The sequence below is a fragment of the Microtus oregoni genome, unplaced genomic scaffold, assembly GCF_018167655.1.
Source record: "Microtus oregoni isolate MIOR12 unplaced genomic scaffold, Mior012 000043F_ref0000047, whole genome shotgun sequence".
Classification (NCBI taxonomy): Eukaryota; Metazoa; Chordata; class Mammalia; order Rodentia; family Cricetidae; genus Microtus; species Microtus oregoni.
Genome location: NW_024543210.1, coordinates 21,300,051 through 21,320,033, shown reverse-complemented (window position 1 = coordinate 21,320,033; position 19,983 = coordinate 21,300,051). Strand labels below are relative to the sequence as shown.

Here is a 19,983-nt window from a genome sequence, read left to right as displayed (position 1 = left end):
TATTCCTTATGATTTCTGGTCATGGCATCCACAGTACACCCATTTCCTTGTGCTCTGTCACACTGGGACATGTGTAATATACATAGGTCTAATCTTTTAGCTACATTATTAGTGCATTGCTGACCACATAACGAATAACATATGTATGTGTCTGTATGCCTGTGTATGTGTGTCTGCATGTGTGTTGCTTTAACCAGCTTCTTGAATGTTCCTTACACTTAGAAAACCTGGACTACAAATCGGACAAAATAAATGCTTGCTTCACAGTCTCTGGAATTCAGGCTCCCTTTCATGGATCCTGTGTGCAATTTGTTAATAAATAAGGAAAATATCTGAAAGTTTATTTTGAACTCTTCTTGATTTCCTTGAAAACCCTGACACACAGCATTTTTTTTCTTTTTTTTATTGAGAAAAAAAAATTTCCGCCTCCTCCCAGCCTCCCACTCCTCCTCCCTCCCCCCACTCCTCTCCCCCTCCCCCCACTCCTCTCCCCCTCCCCCCACTCCTCTCCCCCTCCCTCTCAAGTCTGAAGAGCAGTCAGGGTTCCCTGCCCTGTGGAAAGTCCAAAGTCCTCCCCCCTCCATCCTGGTCAGGGAAGGTGAACATCCAAACTGGCTAGGCTCCCACAAAGCCAGAACATGAAGTAGGATCAAAACCCAGTGCCATTGTCCTTGGCTTCTCAGCAGCCCTCATTGTCTGCCATATTCAGAGAGTCCGGTTTTATCCCATGCTTTTTCAGTCACAGTCCAGCTGGCCTTGGTGAGCTCCCAATAGATCAGCCCCACTGTCTCCGTGGGTGGGTGCACCCCTCTTGGTCCTGACTTCCTTGCTCATCTTCTCCCTCCTTCTGTTCCTCATTGGGACTTTGGCATTTATTAAACAATCTGGCATTGCTTTGCCCACAAATACCAAGGAGTACATATTAGAAAGATGGATGCTCTTTTCCTTGTCACCCATGAGTGTGTTTCAGCCCAGAGCAAGGTCTAGGAAGTTATTTAAAAATAAACAAATAGAGCCAAAGAGTAACTCTATTCTTTTATTCAAAGTTTATTAAAACATGAGAACAAGTTGGATAAGCACACGTACCACTCAGCACCGATGTAACAGCACTCTTTCTACTGATAATCCCCAAAGCTTTCCTCTTGTCTGCAACCAAGAAGCAGAGATAGACACACACACACTCTCATCGCATTGACCCAGCACTCTTCGCATCATGACCCAAATATTCTCCTTGCCAAGGAGACGGAGATGGGAGAGGCAGACTCATGTGACTACATCCAACCACAGACTGAGCGGGTGACTCTTTCGTCAGTAGTTATCATTTCCACACCAGTCAGCTCTGCCCATCTCAGTGTCTCCCTTCGGGTGTCTGGTGATCTGGGTTCGTGAGACAGTCTGGTGACAACGGACACACAATTAAACAAAACTGGCCAATGTTCCCTACCCACGATCATTTAATTGCTTTGGTTATCAAGTACTGGGTACATAGGTCTTCTCACCCCCACTCCTGACACATTAAAAACTGCATGGCATGGTCTGGAGCAGTTTTGAGAGGATTTTATTTCCCATCCCCTTCTGTGGGCCTCTTTCATTTTTATGTTTACCTGTTTGGATTTTTTTTTCTCCAGATAGATGGGGGAGGGCAGTTTGAGTCAAAATAGTGACTTCATTAAACATCTGCTAGGTCTCCAAAGTCTCAGTAAATATTAAATAAACTCCCCAGAGCCCTGGTGCTGTTGCCTGAGACAGGCAGCAAGTCTTGGCTTGCATGAAAAGTCTTGTTTGGATATCAGGATGTGTTTGCTTTCTGTTGGTTCAGACTCATCTTGGAACAGGGCTGAGTCTGTCAAGTCTGAGACCTTGTTTCTGGTGTTATCTAGAACACACAGCATGAAGAAGAGGCCTGCTCCTTGCTTATCCTGAAGTAATTCACTGACATCCAGCAATCTTCCTCCAAGCATAAGATGTTTCATTTCAAAATTTTCCAAGCCAAACCCTCGGGGAGGTGGGAGCTAATTCCTCCCACCCAGCAGCTTCCTAGTTCATACAGCCTCAGAGTCCTCTTTTCCTAGGGGACTTGGGACAGTTCCAAGCAGCAAGTGATTCTTATGTCCATTCTGGAAATCCATGGAAAGAGTGGGGTTTGGCTTCTACGTTTAAGGCAATAATAGAAGTTGGAGTATAACTAAATATCCTTGGGTTCTAGTTGGGGACTGTATCCTAACGAAAGGTCCTAAAATTAAAAGACTCACAGCCAATTTCCACTAAGAGAGAGGACACTGTACGTGCTCTAAAGAGCGGAAGTGCTAGTCTGCGCGTTCATATCATGCAATGGGGCAGAATCAGCCTGATTTCCCCCTCTGCAGTGTCCAAGGTTATTTTCCAAACCATCAGTCAGAGGTCGGGTGGAACTAATGTCCAGGTTGATCCTCTTATGAAGTACATAATGAGAAGTCCTCGACATCAGCAAATCTCTCTTGCTGTGGATGGAGGCTACAGGGCACACCAAGGACAGCTTACATCCACCTGAGAATTCTCTGAAAATCATAAGTAGCATCCCCATCCTTCTCCTCCAGTATTTTCTGGGGGGTCAACCCCTACTTGTGACCTCACAGTGTTCTGTAAATTTTAATCAAAACCCAAATAGTAAAATACAGTCAAGCAAAGGGATCAGGGAGTAAGCATCTGCTGACGATTAGAAGTTAACTAAATTAATAAGACCACTTCGAAGCTGATAGTACCAAAAATCCAGGGACATAAACTATGAACGAGGTAAAGACACGGGAGGAGAGATCTGGAGCTTGAATAAAGCCAACATGTGAGTTACATGACTGCCCCTCTGACAACACAGAACAAGAACAATGACTGGTCTACCTCCACCGAGGTTCATTGCTGTTGTATGAAGTATGTCTGCATTTGCTGGGCGGACACTTTATTCATGCCCATTTAAGAAAGTCATTGTCCAGATTATCCCGCTAACCCATAAACTAAAGTGATAGACTAATATGTCTTTCAAACACTAAGTGTTTGAGAAATCCAGATGCTGTGGTAAGTTCTGAGAAATTGTCTCAACAGTGGTCAGGCCAATTCAGTTTAAAACTCTGAACTGATATGCCCATGTAAACATATCTTATAGGGGGAAATGTTTATGTTCTAAGGAAAAATAACTCCAAGATATATATCTTGGATATATCAATGATATACATATATATATATATATATATATATATCATTGGGAGAATATGTAAGCATATGCATGTATATTTCCTTGTGAGAATTATAGTTATAACTCTTAGAAGGAATATACATTATAAAAGGCATATTAGAAAGGTGGATGCTGACAGCCTAATACTGTCACTGAGCATAAGAGCTGAGCATGAATTTTCTTGTCTGGATTAATGACTTCTTAATTTTGTAAAAGGCACATCATAGGAACTCATAGACATTTACATTGAGATAAATAGGTTACATAATTACAGGCATATCATACCTGGGAGACCACCCCATTCTACACAGTGTAAGATTCCTGAGCTCTGCCAATCCACCTTCTTCCTCGGCCCTTCAACAGTTTTTTTCTTCCAGTGTTTCTGCCATGTTCTACTGAACATGTCTGTGTCCCTGACAGTCAGACTATGTCTTAGTATATTTACTTCCTCTTCATCCTTCCTCCACTGGCCTGTGCTCCAAAAGACAAATTGTATGCACATACAACCTTCTCTTTCTTAAAAAAATTACAGCACAACCGGGTGATTTGTTTCCATCACTCATTTCCCCCGACAACTAGCATGGCTTTAGCCAAAACTCATCCCCCCACCCACTTCTCTGACGTTCTGTTCCACTGTGGCACATGAAAAACAAAGGGAACATTCAGGGACGACGATGTGAGTGTTCTGAAACCAGCTTTTCACTCTGCTTCTTCAGGAAGGCACATCAATCCCAACACCATTTTGAAGACTGAAATCAGCGAGGAATCGCTGATAAGCCTTGAAGTCTGAAGAAGTCCTCTCTTCAGTTGTGTTTTCCAATGCCATTGCAGTTTTCGAAATTTACTTTGTTTCTTTGTGGGCATGTCTGACAGGATTTAAAGCACTGGCAATCTTAGATGCTGCCAAACATAGTCACAATGCTGCTTTAATGTCTAAGCAAATGTGGACTGGTGATCTGACCTATTTCTTGCTACCATTTTTTAAAACAATACTTTTGTTTCATGCACACCCACTTCCTAGTTTTCTCATTTGGGACAGCTTTTTAATAAGATGACTTTAACTTTAATTATCTTCTCCCATATAGTTCAAATTTAGATCTAATTATTGAAAAAGATAGACATAAAAACCAATTGATTTGACCTGTAAATATAAACATATGCTGTTAACTAAAAGTCTTTGAGTTTAAAAAATAATTATGATACAATATCTCTTGATCTGATTTTTTTTTGGAGGCTGTGATCTTTAGGTATTGCTTGTGGGTAAAGCTGTGTTCCTTTTATCTATGGATACATTTCTAGTTATGCACATAGTTACTGAACTTCACCTAATGGGTTAACTCTAGTTAAAGAAAAAAACCAAGTCCAAATTCAAATGTCAGTGAAAATTCTATTTTTCCAGATCCCAGTGATACCAAGAAGCCTATAAGCCTTCAAAACTATGGGTAGAAATAATTAGAATAAATTGCTCTCATGTTTAAATGAAGAAACCCATTTTCATTAGAGTTTACCTACTTTAGGAGGGGTCAGGGGCGGAATGGCTAGGGTACCTGGCTCCTACGCCCTTCACTCAGCATTGAGAGAAAACTGTGATTCTGAGATTACGGGCAGAGGGGAGCATAACATTGTAACTGTAGGAATTTGGCAGGAACAACTCAGCAGCACCTAGCTCCCTGGATTTTCCCTTAGCAAGTATCACCCACTGAAATGGGTATATTCTAGAAAGTAATTATCTCCATGTTAAAAGCATTCACCTATTTTTATCTTTCCATCTCCCATTCTCTCTCAGTCTAAGGGTACTGCTACAATCTTGTTTCCATGTGCATCCTCCCTGTGTTACTTTTAGCCAGCCCCTTTCTCTTTCCAGCTGTGTGCACGCTTCCATGCTGGTGTGGCTGAATGACACCCTTCTCTACAGCTTTCAGGCAAAACACTGTGCAATTTTCTCCACTTTCTGCTCCCTCTTTCTTTGTTTGACAAGTTCATTTTCTCTCACCTAGCACTTTCCCATCTGTCAGATTTCTGATGTCATCTTAACACCCCCAGATTGGGGGACCCATTCTTGGTTTGTACATATATACTTGGGAATTCTGGGCTATAGAGACTAACACAGGCATTGCACAGCTAGAACTAAAACCTCAGCCCTAAGGGCATGACATTGCTTCAAGATCACATTATAAGTAAGTATTTGGGGGACTTTCCAATTGGGTTTGTTCCTGATGTCTCAAATGGAGACAATACAGTTCATCAGATCATAGGTAGTATAGCTCCCTTAACATTAAGTACTCTGGGAACTGTTGTCCTCTGCTCCCGATGCACACATAGGGCAGAGTCACTTCTGTTGCAAGCAAGGATGAACACACAACCGCATCAGGGTTTCTTCCACTCCAACTCGATCAGTTCACTCAGAAGGGAGGTAACAGGGCTGCTATTTAGCACGATGCCATTTGTATACTAAAGGAAGTATTGAAATGTTCAGAGGTTGATGCTTTCTGACAGGTATATCCCTGTCTTTCAGTGAGGCAATGGGATTCAGTTGAAATAGTAGATTCAGTTCTCAACTTCTTTTACATACTTTTTTTAAAAAAAAATAATAAACACTATTACAATCACACATTTAACCAGCTAATCTAAAATTCATCTCTTGTTGAAATTCTTCTCCAGCCAACTCCGGACTTCTTGGAGGTTGTAGTTGAAGGGGCCCTTCCCCCCTAAATAAGCAATTTTCTGTCTCTGAACGATGCACACACGTTCAAACGCTACCCCGTAAGCTACGTTGGCGTTATTGTCCATGCGGTCAGCCACAACTTGGCACTGGGGCGGCAAGGAGAAACGCTCCAGGAGCTGTTGGGCTGCTGCGCAGCGGTCCTCTTGGTTCCGGTGCTTCTTCACCTCAAAAGACAGAGAGGAGTCCCCAGGCACTGCCCAACCATCTGAAGGATGAGCCTCATCAATGTACACCAACAGGAAGTCGGCCACTGATGAGAACTCTTCCACCAATTGGCGGAAGGCTGGCAGTTGCCTAGTGAAAGGTGGTCAGGTGGCTGAACCAAAGTTGACCACCAGTGGGCGCTCTGCACTGGCAAAGTCAAGGAGGTGGCATTCTGCCCCATCAGCTGTCTTCTTCAAGGCATAATTGTTATCTGCTTCAGGACTGGATACATGCACCACGCTGGAATTGGGAGCATCTTCACCCAATTTAACCTAATGGTGAAAAAAAAAAAAAGGATTAATGTATTAATACATTACTAGTACAATTTACTCTAAATACAATGGGTTCTAATGAGGGGGGGAGGGAGGGAGGGAGAGAGAGAGAGAGAGAGAGAGAGAGAGAGAGATCTGAGTAAAAACTAGTCATGTCAGGTAACCCAAAGGATGGTCAAGAAAAATATATGAAAGTATAAAAGTCTTCCATTCTGACTATTCATTGGAGATAATTCTTCCCATCTCTGAAGACACTGGAGTGAACTGTCTTCATAATGAAGTTGATTCTGGTGTTCTTTGCTACTCTCACTTTCCTGTCAGTGCCTAACAAGCATCATAGAATGAGTGATTAATTGACTTCATTTTAAAAGTTAAAAGTAAATGGCCCACTTTAAGATAAATTATCTCATTTTTGGAATGAACTGCCTCTTTCTGAATTCTAAAAGATTCAGGCAAGACCTGAGTTTTCACACATTAGGGTTTAATTTGTTTTCTCTCTTCTCCTTTTTCAAATAATTTAATACATTTATTTGTTTATTTGTCCTGTGTGTGTCTGTCTGTCTGTATGTCTTTCTTTCTGAGCACTTGTGGAGGTCAGAGGACAACTTGTTGGAGCTGTCCTGTCCTTCCACCATGTGGGTCCTTGAGTTCAAACTCATCTCATCAGACTTGGAAGCCCGGTGAGTCATTTCACCCACGCAGTACGTTCTTTACTATTAACCAATGAATCAGAACACCAGTGGGTTCTGTCTCTGGGCAAAGCTGGACAATCTATAATCCACCATTTGTGAGTAGGATTTCTCCCACTGGCCCTTGCCCATGCTTTCCCACCCAGAAAATTTAGACCATCATGCCTGCTTTCCTTCCGTGGGTCCAGGAGAAGGAAGTAAGGAGGGGAACTCTATTAATGACTCTGTGAGGGTAAGAGATGCCACTGTGGACAGCACCCCATCACATAAGGCATGCTGCCACTCTTCTTGGGAAATCATATGTTTAAAAAAGTGCAAATTGTTCTGAGAAGAGATTTATGCTCCCCTCAGCATGCATGGTGTGATATCTACAGGTTCTTGTGGGTACTGCTCACAATATATATGTTATGGCTAAAATCTCAGAGCTGCCCCTGAAAAGCAAAAACTAACAAGAAAAAGTGCTATTCCACAATATGACTTTCAGCTGAGTTCTGACTTTCTATATATTTTGGGTTTTTCCCAAATATTTCCCAATATTCTATATTGGAAGACCCAAACCTTGTGCTTTTCCATCATATAATTTATTATCAAACCCCTCAGAATGATAAGCATTCAGATACAAGGCATGGTGACTGAAATTATTCTATGAACGCCTTAGCCCTTGCTTTAAATCATTGAACAGAGAATACTGAAAGTTAGTGGCCTTTGGATCTGTAGGTTGATAATAAAAAGCAGGCAACAGATAAGAGTCAATTACTTACTTCAGAATTAACATGATTGGATCTCCCTCTAGAATGGTTTAATCAAAGCTAATACCATTAGGGATAGCTTACAATAGTACAATTGATTTTTAAATACTTTCCTTAATATTGCAAAACATTTCCAACTTGATCGACTTATCTCTCTCATATAAATATAGTCCCATATAAAACTACCGTTAATTGAAGCTACTTAAAAGGGAATTGCTGGAGAGCAAAGATGTATGCTGATGAAGAAGACTCAGGGGATTTTCACTTAGGGAAAGAATCAAAGTTCTTTCTCGTTCTTGAAACTTTCAGGACCGGTTTGAAATTGGTACTAGTAGTGGTCCAAAAAACATTTTAAAATCATAGTCTTGCTTTTCAGATACGATTTAAATAAGTATATTTTGATTCAGTAACAACTATGAAGAAAGTTACTTATATGGATCATCTCGGCTATTTTATAGTCAACTGGATAGAGGATTCCCATAATTCACCTCTGACCAGATGACCTCTACACTGCTCTTTGAAACACTAAAAAACACATTAAACAGGAAGATACACATTTTAGGCATTGTTGAGCTTTAAAGTCTTGGGGTCTCTAGATACTTGCTCCTAAATAAAGGGGCTTGCCCTGACTTCTGACTTCCCGTCACATCCTGCAGTGATGTCAGGACTGCTTTGAAAGTCACTGTCTGTGCAATGTTGATCCTCAATGCCCTGTGATAAGAAGGCATGGATGTGCTCTGATGAGCATGTTGTAGAGACTACTTGTTGGATCAGAAAATTTTCATGGGAACAAATAATCTCTGATCTGCAGACTAGAGGATTCATTCTGGGTGAAAGCATCCATCTGCATGTGGGAGCCATTGTTGAGCTGTGGACAACTGTGTGGTCTTGAAAAACAGGCCTGGGTCTCCCTGGCTCCCAAGCAGACCTTTTTATTGTTGTGTTATTCTTGACTATTCAACTGAACAATCCGATCTGATATTTTGGTCAAAGATGATCTCTTGTTACCTGCAGTCAATTTCCTTGGAAAGTTTAAGAGCGTGTCATTTCTTAGAGATAATGGACAGTTCTGCCATACAACCCTTAGCAAAACAAAGAAATTTTAGTCTCTATATTACCTTAGAAAATGTAGGATAAGCATCATACACTTTAAATTTAAAGTTTAGGGAAGTCAACAGATTCTTAACAACCCTGGTGGTGGAGGTGCTGAGCATTTCGTTGCTCTGAAAAATATGCATCTTAAAAGCTTTAGGGAGTGAATTATTGAATAAACTCTGGTTGTTATAATCCTAAACCAGAGAAAACTTCTACACTGAATAGCAACCTTGTCATACAGTGAACACAGTCAGGTGATGGACAAACACACTAAAGCATATACATTCAGAAACGGGAACCCTACCCTATCACCAGAGACTGCTGTAGTCAACACCAATATCATTGACCTGTTCTTAATTATTTCAGCTAATCAGCAAATAAAAGAAATGAGATCAATTTTCTTTAATGTTCTTCAATGTTCTTAAGCTGGGAACATTAGGAAGTCATGTATGAACACCTTATTCATGAAGGTCACAGGCTAGTGAAAATACATAGGTTAAGATTAACGGTACTAATAAAATTAAGTGTGCTGGGGCAATTGACTAGTCTCCATAAAATCCTGGATTTGAGACCCAGCATAACAAAATAAGTACACACACACACAGAGGGGGTGGAGTCACACTTATGATGTGTAAACCCAAGCATGAACAAACCAGTGGTCAAATTTTATAAGCCTTATAAAACTAGTCATAAATTGACTCATCTTTTCTAAAATCTGATAGGGGATGAGTTGGATAAAATTTTTGAAAAATAGACTTAATCTTTAAAAAAATGTTTTAAATTTTTTTAAACCAAATCACTATGAAAATTAAATTTACATTAGATTAAAATTCCCAGTAGAGAATTTCTTGGTTTTTTTTTTTTTTTTTTTTTTTTTTTTGGTTAGAATCCTGCATCCTGCTGAGATGGAATGGGAGAAACCCCATTGTCATCCATACAATGGAAGACAAGAGCAAAGTATTCCCTGAAACAGAGCCGAAATGATGAAGAAAATAAAGTTGGTCCCATAATAACACTAAGGCTACAGGAAAGACGCTCAACAAAAACAAACCATCTTCTGGTACTCCCAAACTTTGTTTTAATTTCCCACAGTGGCACAGAAAGTCTCCTGGCCACAAGTTACCTATCATCTTAATTTCTGCTTCTTAGAGGGTTTGTGTTTGGTTTTTGTCCTTAATGAGACATATTTGCCAAAGAGGCATTCAAAAGGCATTTTTTTTTTGCTCTTGCGGAAGAGTAATTAGGTCGGTACCTCTTTCCCTGCCAGCATCAGCCGCCTAAAGAGAACCCTGCCTGGTATTTAATGCCCAAACACAAGAAGCATCATTTCCACTAATTGGTCTTGAAGTTCCGATGTTCCCAAAGGGTCTCTATTTTGCAAGGATCAGAAGGGACACACGTAAACTGTGATAGCGTCACTACTGACCTTTATCGCTCTCATCTGCACTCTGAGAGTCATTTCAGTGGACAGGAACACAATGCCCACTAAGGGAGTGGGTGAGGCATTTGCAAGTTTACTGCTGATGACATCTCTGGGCCAAGTTCAAAGGTGATAACAGATATGTTTATAAACGTGAGCAAAAACACAAATGCATACTGTATGTAAGAATTTGACTCCCTTGATGATGGGTTCCAGTTTAGGACAGGGTTGAGAACTTAGGGACTAGAGGATAAAGCAGCAAGATGCAGACTCAAGGGAAATATGGAACCATTCCTTGAATGAACTAGAAACATAGCATATACTGCCAGCCTTGTTTTTGTTTTGTTTTTCCCACAGCCTAAAAGCAGTTTTTGAGTAACATATCACACACTCTCATGATGAACTGTGAAAAAAATTACAAAAATGGGGAACGGGCACATACCAGAATATTTACACAGACTTTTTGTCATCCAAAGCACTGGAAATTAACTCTCAGTAAGTTTCCAATTCTTCAACATAATGACCAGGCTACAGCAGTGTCCTCAGAAACATGGCCAAACAATTATTAGGCAGGGCTTCAGCCATGCCCATTCAGATGGGCCAAATAAATCAGACTTGAACAACAGCCTACCTCCTCTATCTTCTGGGTTAAGCTCTCTTCTTGGGCTATTCTCTTTTTGATTTGTATCTTGAAAATGAAGCTCAAAGCCCTATCATTTCGCTATATTTTATCCAAGTGACAGACAAGCTCTGGCTGTGGCCTGCTTTGTGTCCTTGTAGGACAGTTTCCCTTGCTAAAGAGCCTCTTTTCACTGTAGAAGCCAGTGTCAAAAGGCTGGAGGTGAATAAAGGGAAGGAGGAGAATGTTAAAGAGACCCTTTCAAAAATCAAAATTGTATGTTCCCATGAGTATGTTTTCTGTGCCAGTGCAACATCAGCCTTGCAGAAATGAGCCTGCCCGTGAGTGTCTATACTGTCTGCTTACTTTTACACTTCATTTAGGGAAGAGCCAGGCTCCAAGGCAGGACAGCTTGCTTCCTGGCTGCATTTTGAAGTTGTTGAACACCAACACAAAGGTACAGTGTTCACCAGCAAAGACACCAAGGAAACTTAAATCATAAATATCTGCTCTTTCTTCCAAACCTTTCACCAGTTTTTAGATTTCCTTTTCAACCCAAATTACGCACAGACCTCCTGACCATTACCAAGCCTGTGTGATCTTTGATAAGCTCCCTATAAAGTTGACTGTAAGTCACTTTTAAAATTTCACTGCAGTTTTTATTACTAGTATTTCATTCTGTTCTCCTTCCCTCTCCTCACTGCAGCTCCTGCCTGGGTCACCTCCTGTGTGAACAAATACAGCATCTCTAAATATCTTCACAAATATAATAGCTGACATTCACTAAGCAAGAAAGTTGGGAGTAATGAATGACCTGTCTAAATGAAACTCCATGCAGACACACCCCTCCTTCTGGAGAAATCTGCTTCAGGGGTGACAGTCGCCAAATAATGCAAGTCAAGATTGTGAAATCCCAAGATGCAATGTCAAACAGGACCTCCTCCAGCATCTATGGAAACAGTCACGCCTAAAGACAGTGTGCCACGGATGACACAGCATTTGGCAAATGATTCAACCTGTTTTAGAGGTTCTGCATGAGTTTCTGAGGCCACCACATCCACCATGATGCCAGCCATAGTTAAAGACAGAAGAGAACAGGATTTTGCTCAAGTCGGACTCATAATGTTTTCATTTACCTCACACTCAGCCCAGCTTTTTCTCTGAGATTGTATTTTCTTGGGGTTTCTTTGGCACATAGAAGCTATTGTACAAATCATTAAAAGCAAGCATAATAACATAAGTCATGAACTTGGTCATTAATCAAATCAGTGGCCAGAGACAAAGAAATAAATAAAAGGAATACACAAACCATATGCCAACAGTAAAAACAAATCTTTTATCTTTCTCCGTTCCCATGAACAGAAATAACAACATATGACAACACAATGGAACACTATACGTTAGTGAAAAAATACACCGTGAAGTTTATTATAGGGGCATTTGCTTGATTTTTGCTTTTTCCACATCATTGATATTGATGGGAAAACACCTCAATTAATGTTTATAGGTGCTTTTGTAGCATCCAAGTTGATATGAAAATAATATTTATATTCTATACATATGTGTATGGGTAAAATTCTCCAAAAATTCACTTTTAAATTCTTCTAAGCAGATGTTTCTTGTCTTTCAAAAGTGAAGCTTTTAATATACTGAGATCAAGCCACTAACATTCCATATTATCTAAGACATGATACATAGCTGTAAGAAGGGGTTGGCTAATCAATAACATTTTAATGTGCAGTTGTAATGCCCCACTCCTCCAACCTCCTGACACCTGAACATACATACAGATGTCACATTCCCTGTGGGAATGGAATTATCTCTCAGTATCTCTGGGCTCCTCCTTTTTATTACCTCTACATATAAGATAAAACTGGGCTTTAACTACAGTGCAGGAGACTCCTTTCCTGATAAGGGCATTCCTATTTGCTTGACATTTGACATGTCCTCAGCACAGCAAGAGGGGACCTTCTTCAGATGACTTGCAGGAGCAATGTCATGAATCACACAATCTATTCACAAAAGGCATTTTCTTCCCCAGCACCGGCTTGGATGCTTTGTTTTTATTTTCCTGGCACATGGATTGATTTTTCCACTGTTTATTCGGGGAGGGGGGGGCTCCTTCCCTTCCTCCTCGGCTATTCTGAGTTTTCATCATGCTCTCTACTGTTCCACCTGTCTGAAGAATGCCACTTGGTTGAACATCTGGCTTCACTATTGCAAGCTCCCTTCTCCGGCAAGTTCTCTCAGTGCCCCTAGGGACACATTTCCTCCTTTTGTAGAAATCTCTTTCCAATGCATTCATTCTTCCTATAAAACCCAGGATACTTCAGGAGTCCTGTGAACCTAAGGGATGGGGGCAAAGGCGTGGAGGACCATAGAAAAGTATTCTTCTTTGCCCTGACTGATACCATTTGAAAATGTTCCCCTAACATCTCCCAGCAGCAGAATCTAACACCAGAACTTTTCACTTCAAAACATCAGTCACCCACTCTGGTGTTTCAAATGCTGACAGAGACACACGTTTGCCAGGGTAAGGGAGGTCGCTGTTCTAATGCCCAGAGCCTGATCTTGGAACACACCATAGACCCATCAAGGCTTTTCTAGGTAACTTATTTGTGGCTTTGGTTTCACATACAAAGTTTGGATTTCTGGCAGTTCCTTGATCTTTCTCTTGCAAACTGACACTTCATAACTAGGAATCCACACATTCCAACCAAGTAGGTGGCTGTACTGGGCTTGCTTCCATTAGTTCTTACCTCCCTAAGAAATGAAGGGGCTAGGGTGTGATCAGAGTCATCATCATCATCATCACCATCATCGTCATCATCATCATCAGACTCTGACCATTTCAGCAGAGAGGAAACATTATCCAGACCTCTCTACTACATCTCCTACAGCCTCCTATTAAGCAAAGCAGCAAAACCCAGCTCATGCCGAGAGCAGAACAAATGCAGCCCCCAGCCTCCACCAAGCCTAACTTCACCCAGAGTTATTTCACCACCACCAAGCCCCCAAACTGCCTAGTCAGAGCAAGGTGACAGCAGCCATCGTCAAAGACTCTTGCTGAGCTCACCCAGAATCCTGATGGCTCAATATCTGTCGCTCCCAAATCTAACCTGTGCAACAGGTGTCCCAAGTGACATTGAGACTCCCTTGAACGTCATCAAATGGGCAGGTTACCCCAGATAGGGCTGCCCATGACCTGCAGCCCCGTACCTTCCAGTCTCCTGACCTAGAAGCCCAGTGGGTGCAGCTCACCTGTTTGTAGGCATCTAGGAGGAAGCTCTTCCAGACACAGCGTAGTCCCTCTGAGGTCAACATGCGCCGCCACTCTCCGCGAGTGGACTTGGAGCGGCTGAGCAGCAGCGCCACGTGCTTCAGCAGAATGACCGAGTCATAGAGCGCCAGGAAGAGGCAGTTGGAGAAAAAGACTGGCAGAATCTGCAGTGTGATCAGCAAGTCTACGCTGAGGAGTCCCATCTTCTCTGCTCCTGCAGCCTGTCCCCTGTGTGCTGTGCTTCCCCCTTCACCCTCTTTTTGAAAAGGAAGGTGGTGGTAAAGGAGGTGGGGGACCAGGAGGGAAGATTGGGAGTGGGGGTGGGGGGAGAAGGAGAAAAACTAAATTAGAAGGAAACCCAAGTTGTCTCTTCTTTGAAAGAAGCAGAAATGGCAAGACTAAGTTCGCTCTCTGCAGTCCAGCAGTTGGAGTGTGCCCATCAATTCATTCAATTCCGAGATGCATTTTTTTCCAGGATTTAAGATGGTTAAAAAAAAAAATAGAAAGAAAGAAAAGAAAAAAACCCTGGCGTACCAGTTCCTAATCCAGTTACCCCTGTCAGAGTCCGTTAAAGACAGGAAGCTCTACTTTCATTTCCAGGCACCTATGAGACCGCAGAGATGGTAAAATTTCTTTGAGCTTTTCATGTTCCTTTAAACGCAGTCTGACTTCTTGCAGTGCCAAATTTCTTAACTCTGCTGTAAGGGTAGGGTTTGTTTGTATTTTTCTTTCTCTCTTTCTGTCTGTCTGTCTTTACTCCGTCTTAAACATACTTTCTCTTCTCCTCCTCCCAGCCTGCCTCTGTCTGTTCTTTCTCCAGGTTCTCCAGGAGCGGCTGAGTCCTCTGCCCCCTCCCTCTGGCTTTTCCTCTTTGCTATCTTCTGCCTGCGTAGCAGAGTGCCTCTCTCTGCAGCCCAGTGAGTCTCCCGAAGCCTTTTATACATTCCCTGGCTAATTGCTGCAATAGAGAAAGGAAAGCCTAATCTTGCTAAAGATCTTGACGTCATCGAGAAAGAGGGCTTTACTTTGGCCAGGAGCACAGTGAACAGAAAAGCAAAACTCCACAACTTTTTTTTTTTTTTTTAAGAAGGGGTGGGGGAAAAGACAGTGGGATTTTGCTTTGTGATTTAAAGGGAGAGAAAGGAAAAGAAATCACCTTTGACAGCTTTCAGGAAATGCTTCCAAACTTGAAAGAAAGTAATTTGTAGATTAATATGTTAACACTTTCCTCTGACTACCATTTTTATTAACCTATCAGTAGCTTTGGCAATAAAGACTCCTGGCAGACAGGTAGAAAAGGGGAAGAGTGAACATAGATGGGTTTTACCCATATAAAATTTTTAAAACGATATTAATGTTCCTATGTGAGCTTTATACCATGACACTTTTTTTTTCACCAAATTTGGGTCCTGGCTCTTATGAATATATGTATATATATATATATATATATATATATATATATATATGTAATGATCTTATTGAAGAAAACTTATCTAAGTTGGAAAAGTTGTAAACTGTTTGAGACCACCACAATATTTCTTTAAAACCTATTCCCAAACTCAGTACCAGTGTTATTTTTGGTTTTACTGAAGCTTCATTTCATAACAACAATAATAACCTTCCAGGCAAAGAAGAAACCGAGTGACCAAATCTTTGAGTGCCATCTTCCTTCAACACTGATAAAACAAACTTTCCATTCATTGCCATTTTGATGCCACAAAGTTGAGAAATCGATTATTTATGAGAGTCTCCTAAGGGGCCTGAAAACTTAGGAAATATTTTGGGTTTTTTTTTTTTTTTTGGCTTGGCAAAAATAAATAATTAAGTCTATAGGTGGTTAGGGACAAATCGAGAATCGGTGCCACGTGCCTCCTGGCCCTCAGCGACTTCTTTGCTCTTTAATCTTCATGACAGTTATTTCAACAGGTCCAGTGTGGCAGCAGCTCATCAACCCCACCTCCTCCTACTTTTCCTTCCTCTCTTGCCTAAGAGATCATCTCTGGGAATACTTCTCCCTGATAGAAGTAGTGGCAATTATAGACACTGGGGGGGGGGGGGTCATAAAACCGTAATTGAAAGTTGATTAGTTGAGTTTTCTGTGTGCACAGCGGCCCCACTGAGCACGAGATAAACAGTGGGTGCAATCAGGGGGTCAGTCTGCTGCTCTTACTGCTTTGCCCCTCCATACGGCACTTAAAAGCCTAGACATAGCAGAGTCATTCTTTGTAGAGAGCACGGGTGAAAATCTGCATATGGGTGTATTTTGTTCAGTTGGCAAGGCACTTTTGAAATCGAGTCAAAAGAGAGGGTAAGATCTGTGTGACCCACAGCTCTCGCTGGGCTTTGCCATCTCCCCGGCACTTAAGAATCCTGGTTGGCATTTGTTCAGCTCAGTGAGGATGTTCTGAATGAATGAATACCGAGGGCAGGCAGAGGGTTCAGCTTGCTTCACACTAGGGGGCGCCATTCACATACGACATATCAGAGTGCAGAGGGGCCCTGCAATTCTATAGTGAGGTAACTTTTGCATGGCCCTCCTCAAAGACAAAGGTTCCATGCTACATAACTTTGGCTCTTTTTTTTTTCTATTAATCATCAGATGTGAGGTTTGGGTATATACCCCGTGGACTAAGTGTTTAGAGGAGAACCCAGATGTTTGAAAAATTAACACAAACAACAGACCATCTGTCCTTCCAGTACCAGCACACAAAAGTCTATCATTCCCTTATCCAGTATTTGTGTTCCGTTCTTGATTCCAAGCTTCTAAAAGCCTTTATGGGAAGTAGGAAAGGACACAGAGATGGAGGTGACTGTGGTATCTCAACTAGTATAGATGAGAATACTTCAATACCTGATGAAGTCACTGCCAGCAAGGACAGGAGGTGTGGTCCCCAGAAACAAAGCTTCTACTCACTGCCTAACCCTGAAAGCCTCAAGGCTCCACAGAGTTCTTCTGAGACCTAGAAATGTAAGCTGATGCTCCTCGTCCTTGTCATCCACTCTCAAGATCTGAGGCGTGATTGGAAATGGCCTCTCAAGGAGAAAGATTAGTGGGAAGTCAGAAAATGCTTCCTTTTCAAATGCAAAGTGCAGAATACAAGCAGGTACAGATCAGAATTATAGCCACTGGCTGCTGTTTGTTCACATTTTTTCCTTTCCTTTTTTTTTTTTTAAGATCAGAAATGTTGGAGTGGAAATTGAAAATGTAGGAAAATGAGTAGCCCATAACCAACCTGAGAAAACCATTTGTCAGATTTCTATTGATTTTTTTTCTGAGTAAAGGAATCATAAAATTGAGCATCTCCTCCCATCTGTCCAACACCTCAGAAGAAATTACAACCCTCCGAAACGAGGTCTCTTTCTACATGTGGTTCCCAGTTGCTTGTTGGAACTATTTGGTAGTTATCATTTTTGATCTTCAAGTGATCTTATACTCTCTAAGTCACAGAAGCATCATGATGAGGCATAGCATATGGTTTTCCCCGGCATGATGAGAGAAAGTGGGTCAGCATGCTTGGAGAGTCCAGTGGTGTGGGATATCTCTCTGAACCCTAAACCTCACTGTTCTTCTCAGCAGTTCTCTTGTTCCTGGTCAGGTCATGACTCTAGTGAAGTTGGTTCACTAGGAATTTTATCTTCTAAATAGCAATGAATATCTGTGTGATATTGTCCCAACTCAACCCCTTGGTTCAGATTTCCTATCTGAAAGGGTTTGGATATCCTCTGGTCACGAAATTGTCCTAATCAGTCAACATGCGAATGAAGTCCATGCAAACCAGCAGGGCACATGGTGGTTGAATTTCCCCATACAATTTTTCACACTGGTTTTCCTCCCCAAAGACACAGTCCAGGGAAAAACATGCTAGACATTTTTTTACTGAGTACAGAACTACTACAAAATCATTTAAAATGCCCCCCTCTTCTCATAGTAAGAAGGCATCAGATCCCGCCTTTGACTCTCTTTGGTGGAAAAGAGTAATACATGATGAATCTTTCCTTACTGTGCTTGCTTTTGGCTTTTCAACTGAGATTAACAAAACGAAGTTGTGTGACCTGACAGCCCACTTGATAATTTGGAATGTGACAGCTGCCACACTCTTTCCTCCACTCTCACCTATAAAGGGAAGCAAAAGCCCAAAGGATGTTGTCACAATGGTATTTCATGCCACTGGCATACAAGCCGCCTTGGTTTGAAACATTATAGTCGTCCTCACTCACGTGATTTGTCAAATGCATAATAAACATAGGGTTTTATCTTGACTAAAAAAATCTGTAGAATAAATGCAACAGTTATCAATCCAAAAAAATCACAGGAAGGACAAAGGTGCTGGCTAAGGCCTTACAAATGGTGCTTTGTGACCTACTTCGTTAAATGATGTGCTCTAATCAGGAAATGGAATCACAGAATGCACAGCTTCTTGTCTCTGGTTCTGTTTGTGCCAGACACAGGAGTGTGATGCAAGGTGTCTACCACAAGTACCGATTCCCTATGAATTCCCCGCGGGTCCACCCCTTCTGCAAACACAGCCATGTTCCCTGCCTTCCCGTGACGAAGTGTGCAGGTCAATGGATAAAATGCACAACCCTGCAGTCAACTCTGACGCTCCTTAAACAAAGCAACTCAGCGCTGAGGTAGGGCACGCAGGCACTGTGGGCGGTGAGAAATGCCTTCACTACAGCCCTTCCCTAGATCCTTGGCAAGCGCTGGCACATGGGAGGTGTGAATGCATTCTTCCCTCAGGAACTGAGGCTGCTCCTTTAGAAAGGCCACCTACCTCAAGCAGAAGAAAAGACAAAGAAAAAGAAAAAAACAGAACAAGGAGGAGGGAAGGGGAGGTAAAAGTAGCAGTAATGGAATTTGAGGAAGCAATGGCTCAGTATGTATCTGAGGTAGCTAATAACACCAGGACCTAAAACATGGGAGGAAAGGGTTTATTTCATTTTAAACTTTTAAGTAATAGTTCATCACTGAGAGACGAGATGTCAAGGCAGGAATTCAGGGCGGGAACCTGGAGGCTGGAATGAAAGCAGAAGTCATGGAGGCTTGCTTTCCATGACTCGCTTACTTTCTTATACAACCCAATACCACCTGCTCTAGGGATAGCATGTCCACAACAGACTTGCCCTAGGGATAGCATGCCCAACTGCCCTAGGGATAGCATGCCCAACTGCCCTAGGGATAGCATGTTCACACTTGCCCTAGGGGACAGCGGACTTGCTCCCATCATCTCTCAAGAAAAGGCCCTACAGACTGTATACAGGCCAAGCTGATTGAAGTATTTTCTTAATTGGGGTTCCTCTTCCCAATGAACCCTGGTTTGTGTCAGGTTGACAAACACACAAACACAAGACAAGGTAGTGGTAAAGTACTTCCTGTGTAAGCATGAGGACCTTTGTTGGGTTCCTAGCACCCACATAAAAGCCAGCATACACTGTAACCCCAGTGCTGGGCCGTTGAAGACAAGTGGATCCTTCAGACCCAAACACAGTCCAGCCTAGTGGGTGAACCTAGGTCCCAGTGAGAGATCCTGTCTCAAAAAAACAAGGAAACAAGGTGGGTGGTCCCTGAGGAACAATCCCCAAGGTTAACCTCTGGCGCCACACCTTCTTACTCATAGAAGCACAGGTGACCAATTAGACACATATAAAACTAACATGGTGGGAAGTAGAAAAAAGGAAAGGTTCAATGAATTATCTGTGGAAGCTGCCACAAGAAAATCAATTA

General features: G+C 41.9%; 1 pseudogene; it reads right to left on the bottom strand.

Annotated features, from left to right (window-relative positions):
• Positions 1–1,023: 1,023 nt before the first annotated feature.
• LOC121434455 lies at positions 1,024–15,148 on the bottom strand (annotated as a pseudogene).
• Positions 15,149–19,983: the final 4,835 nt, after the last annotated feature.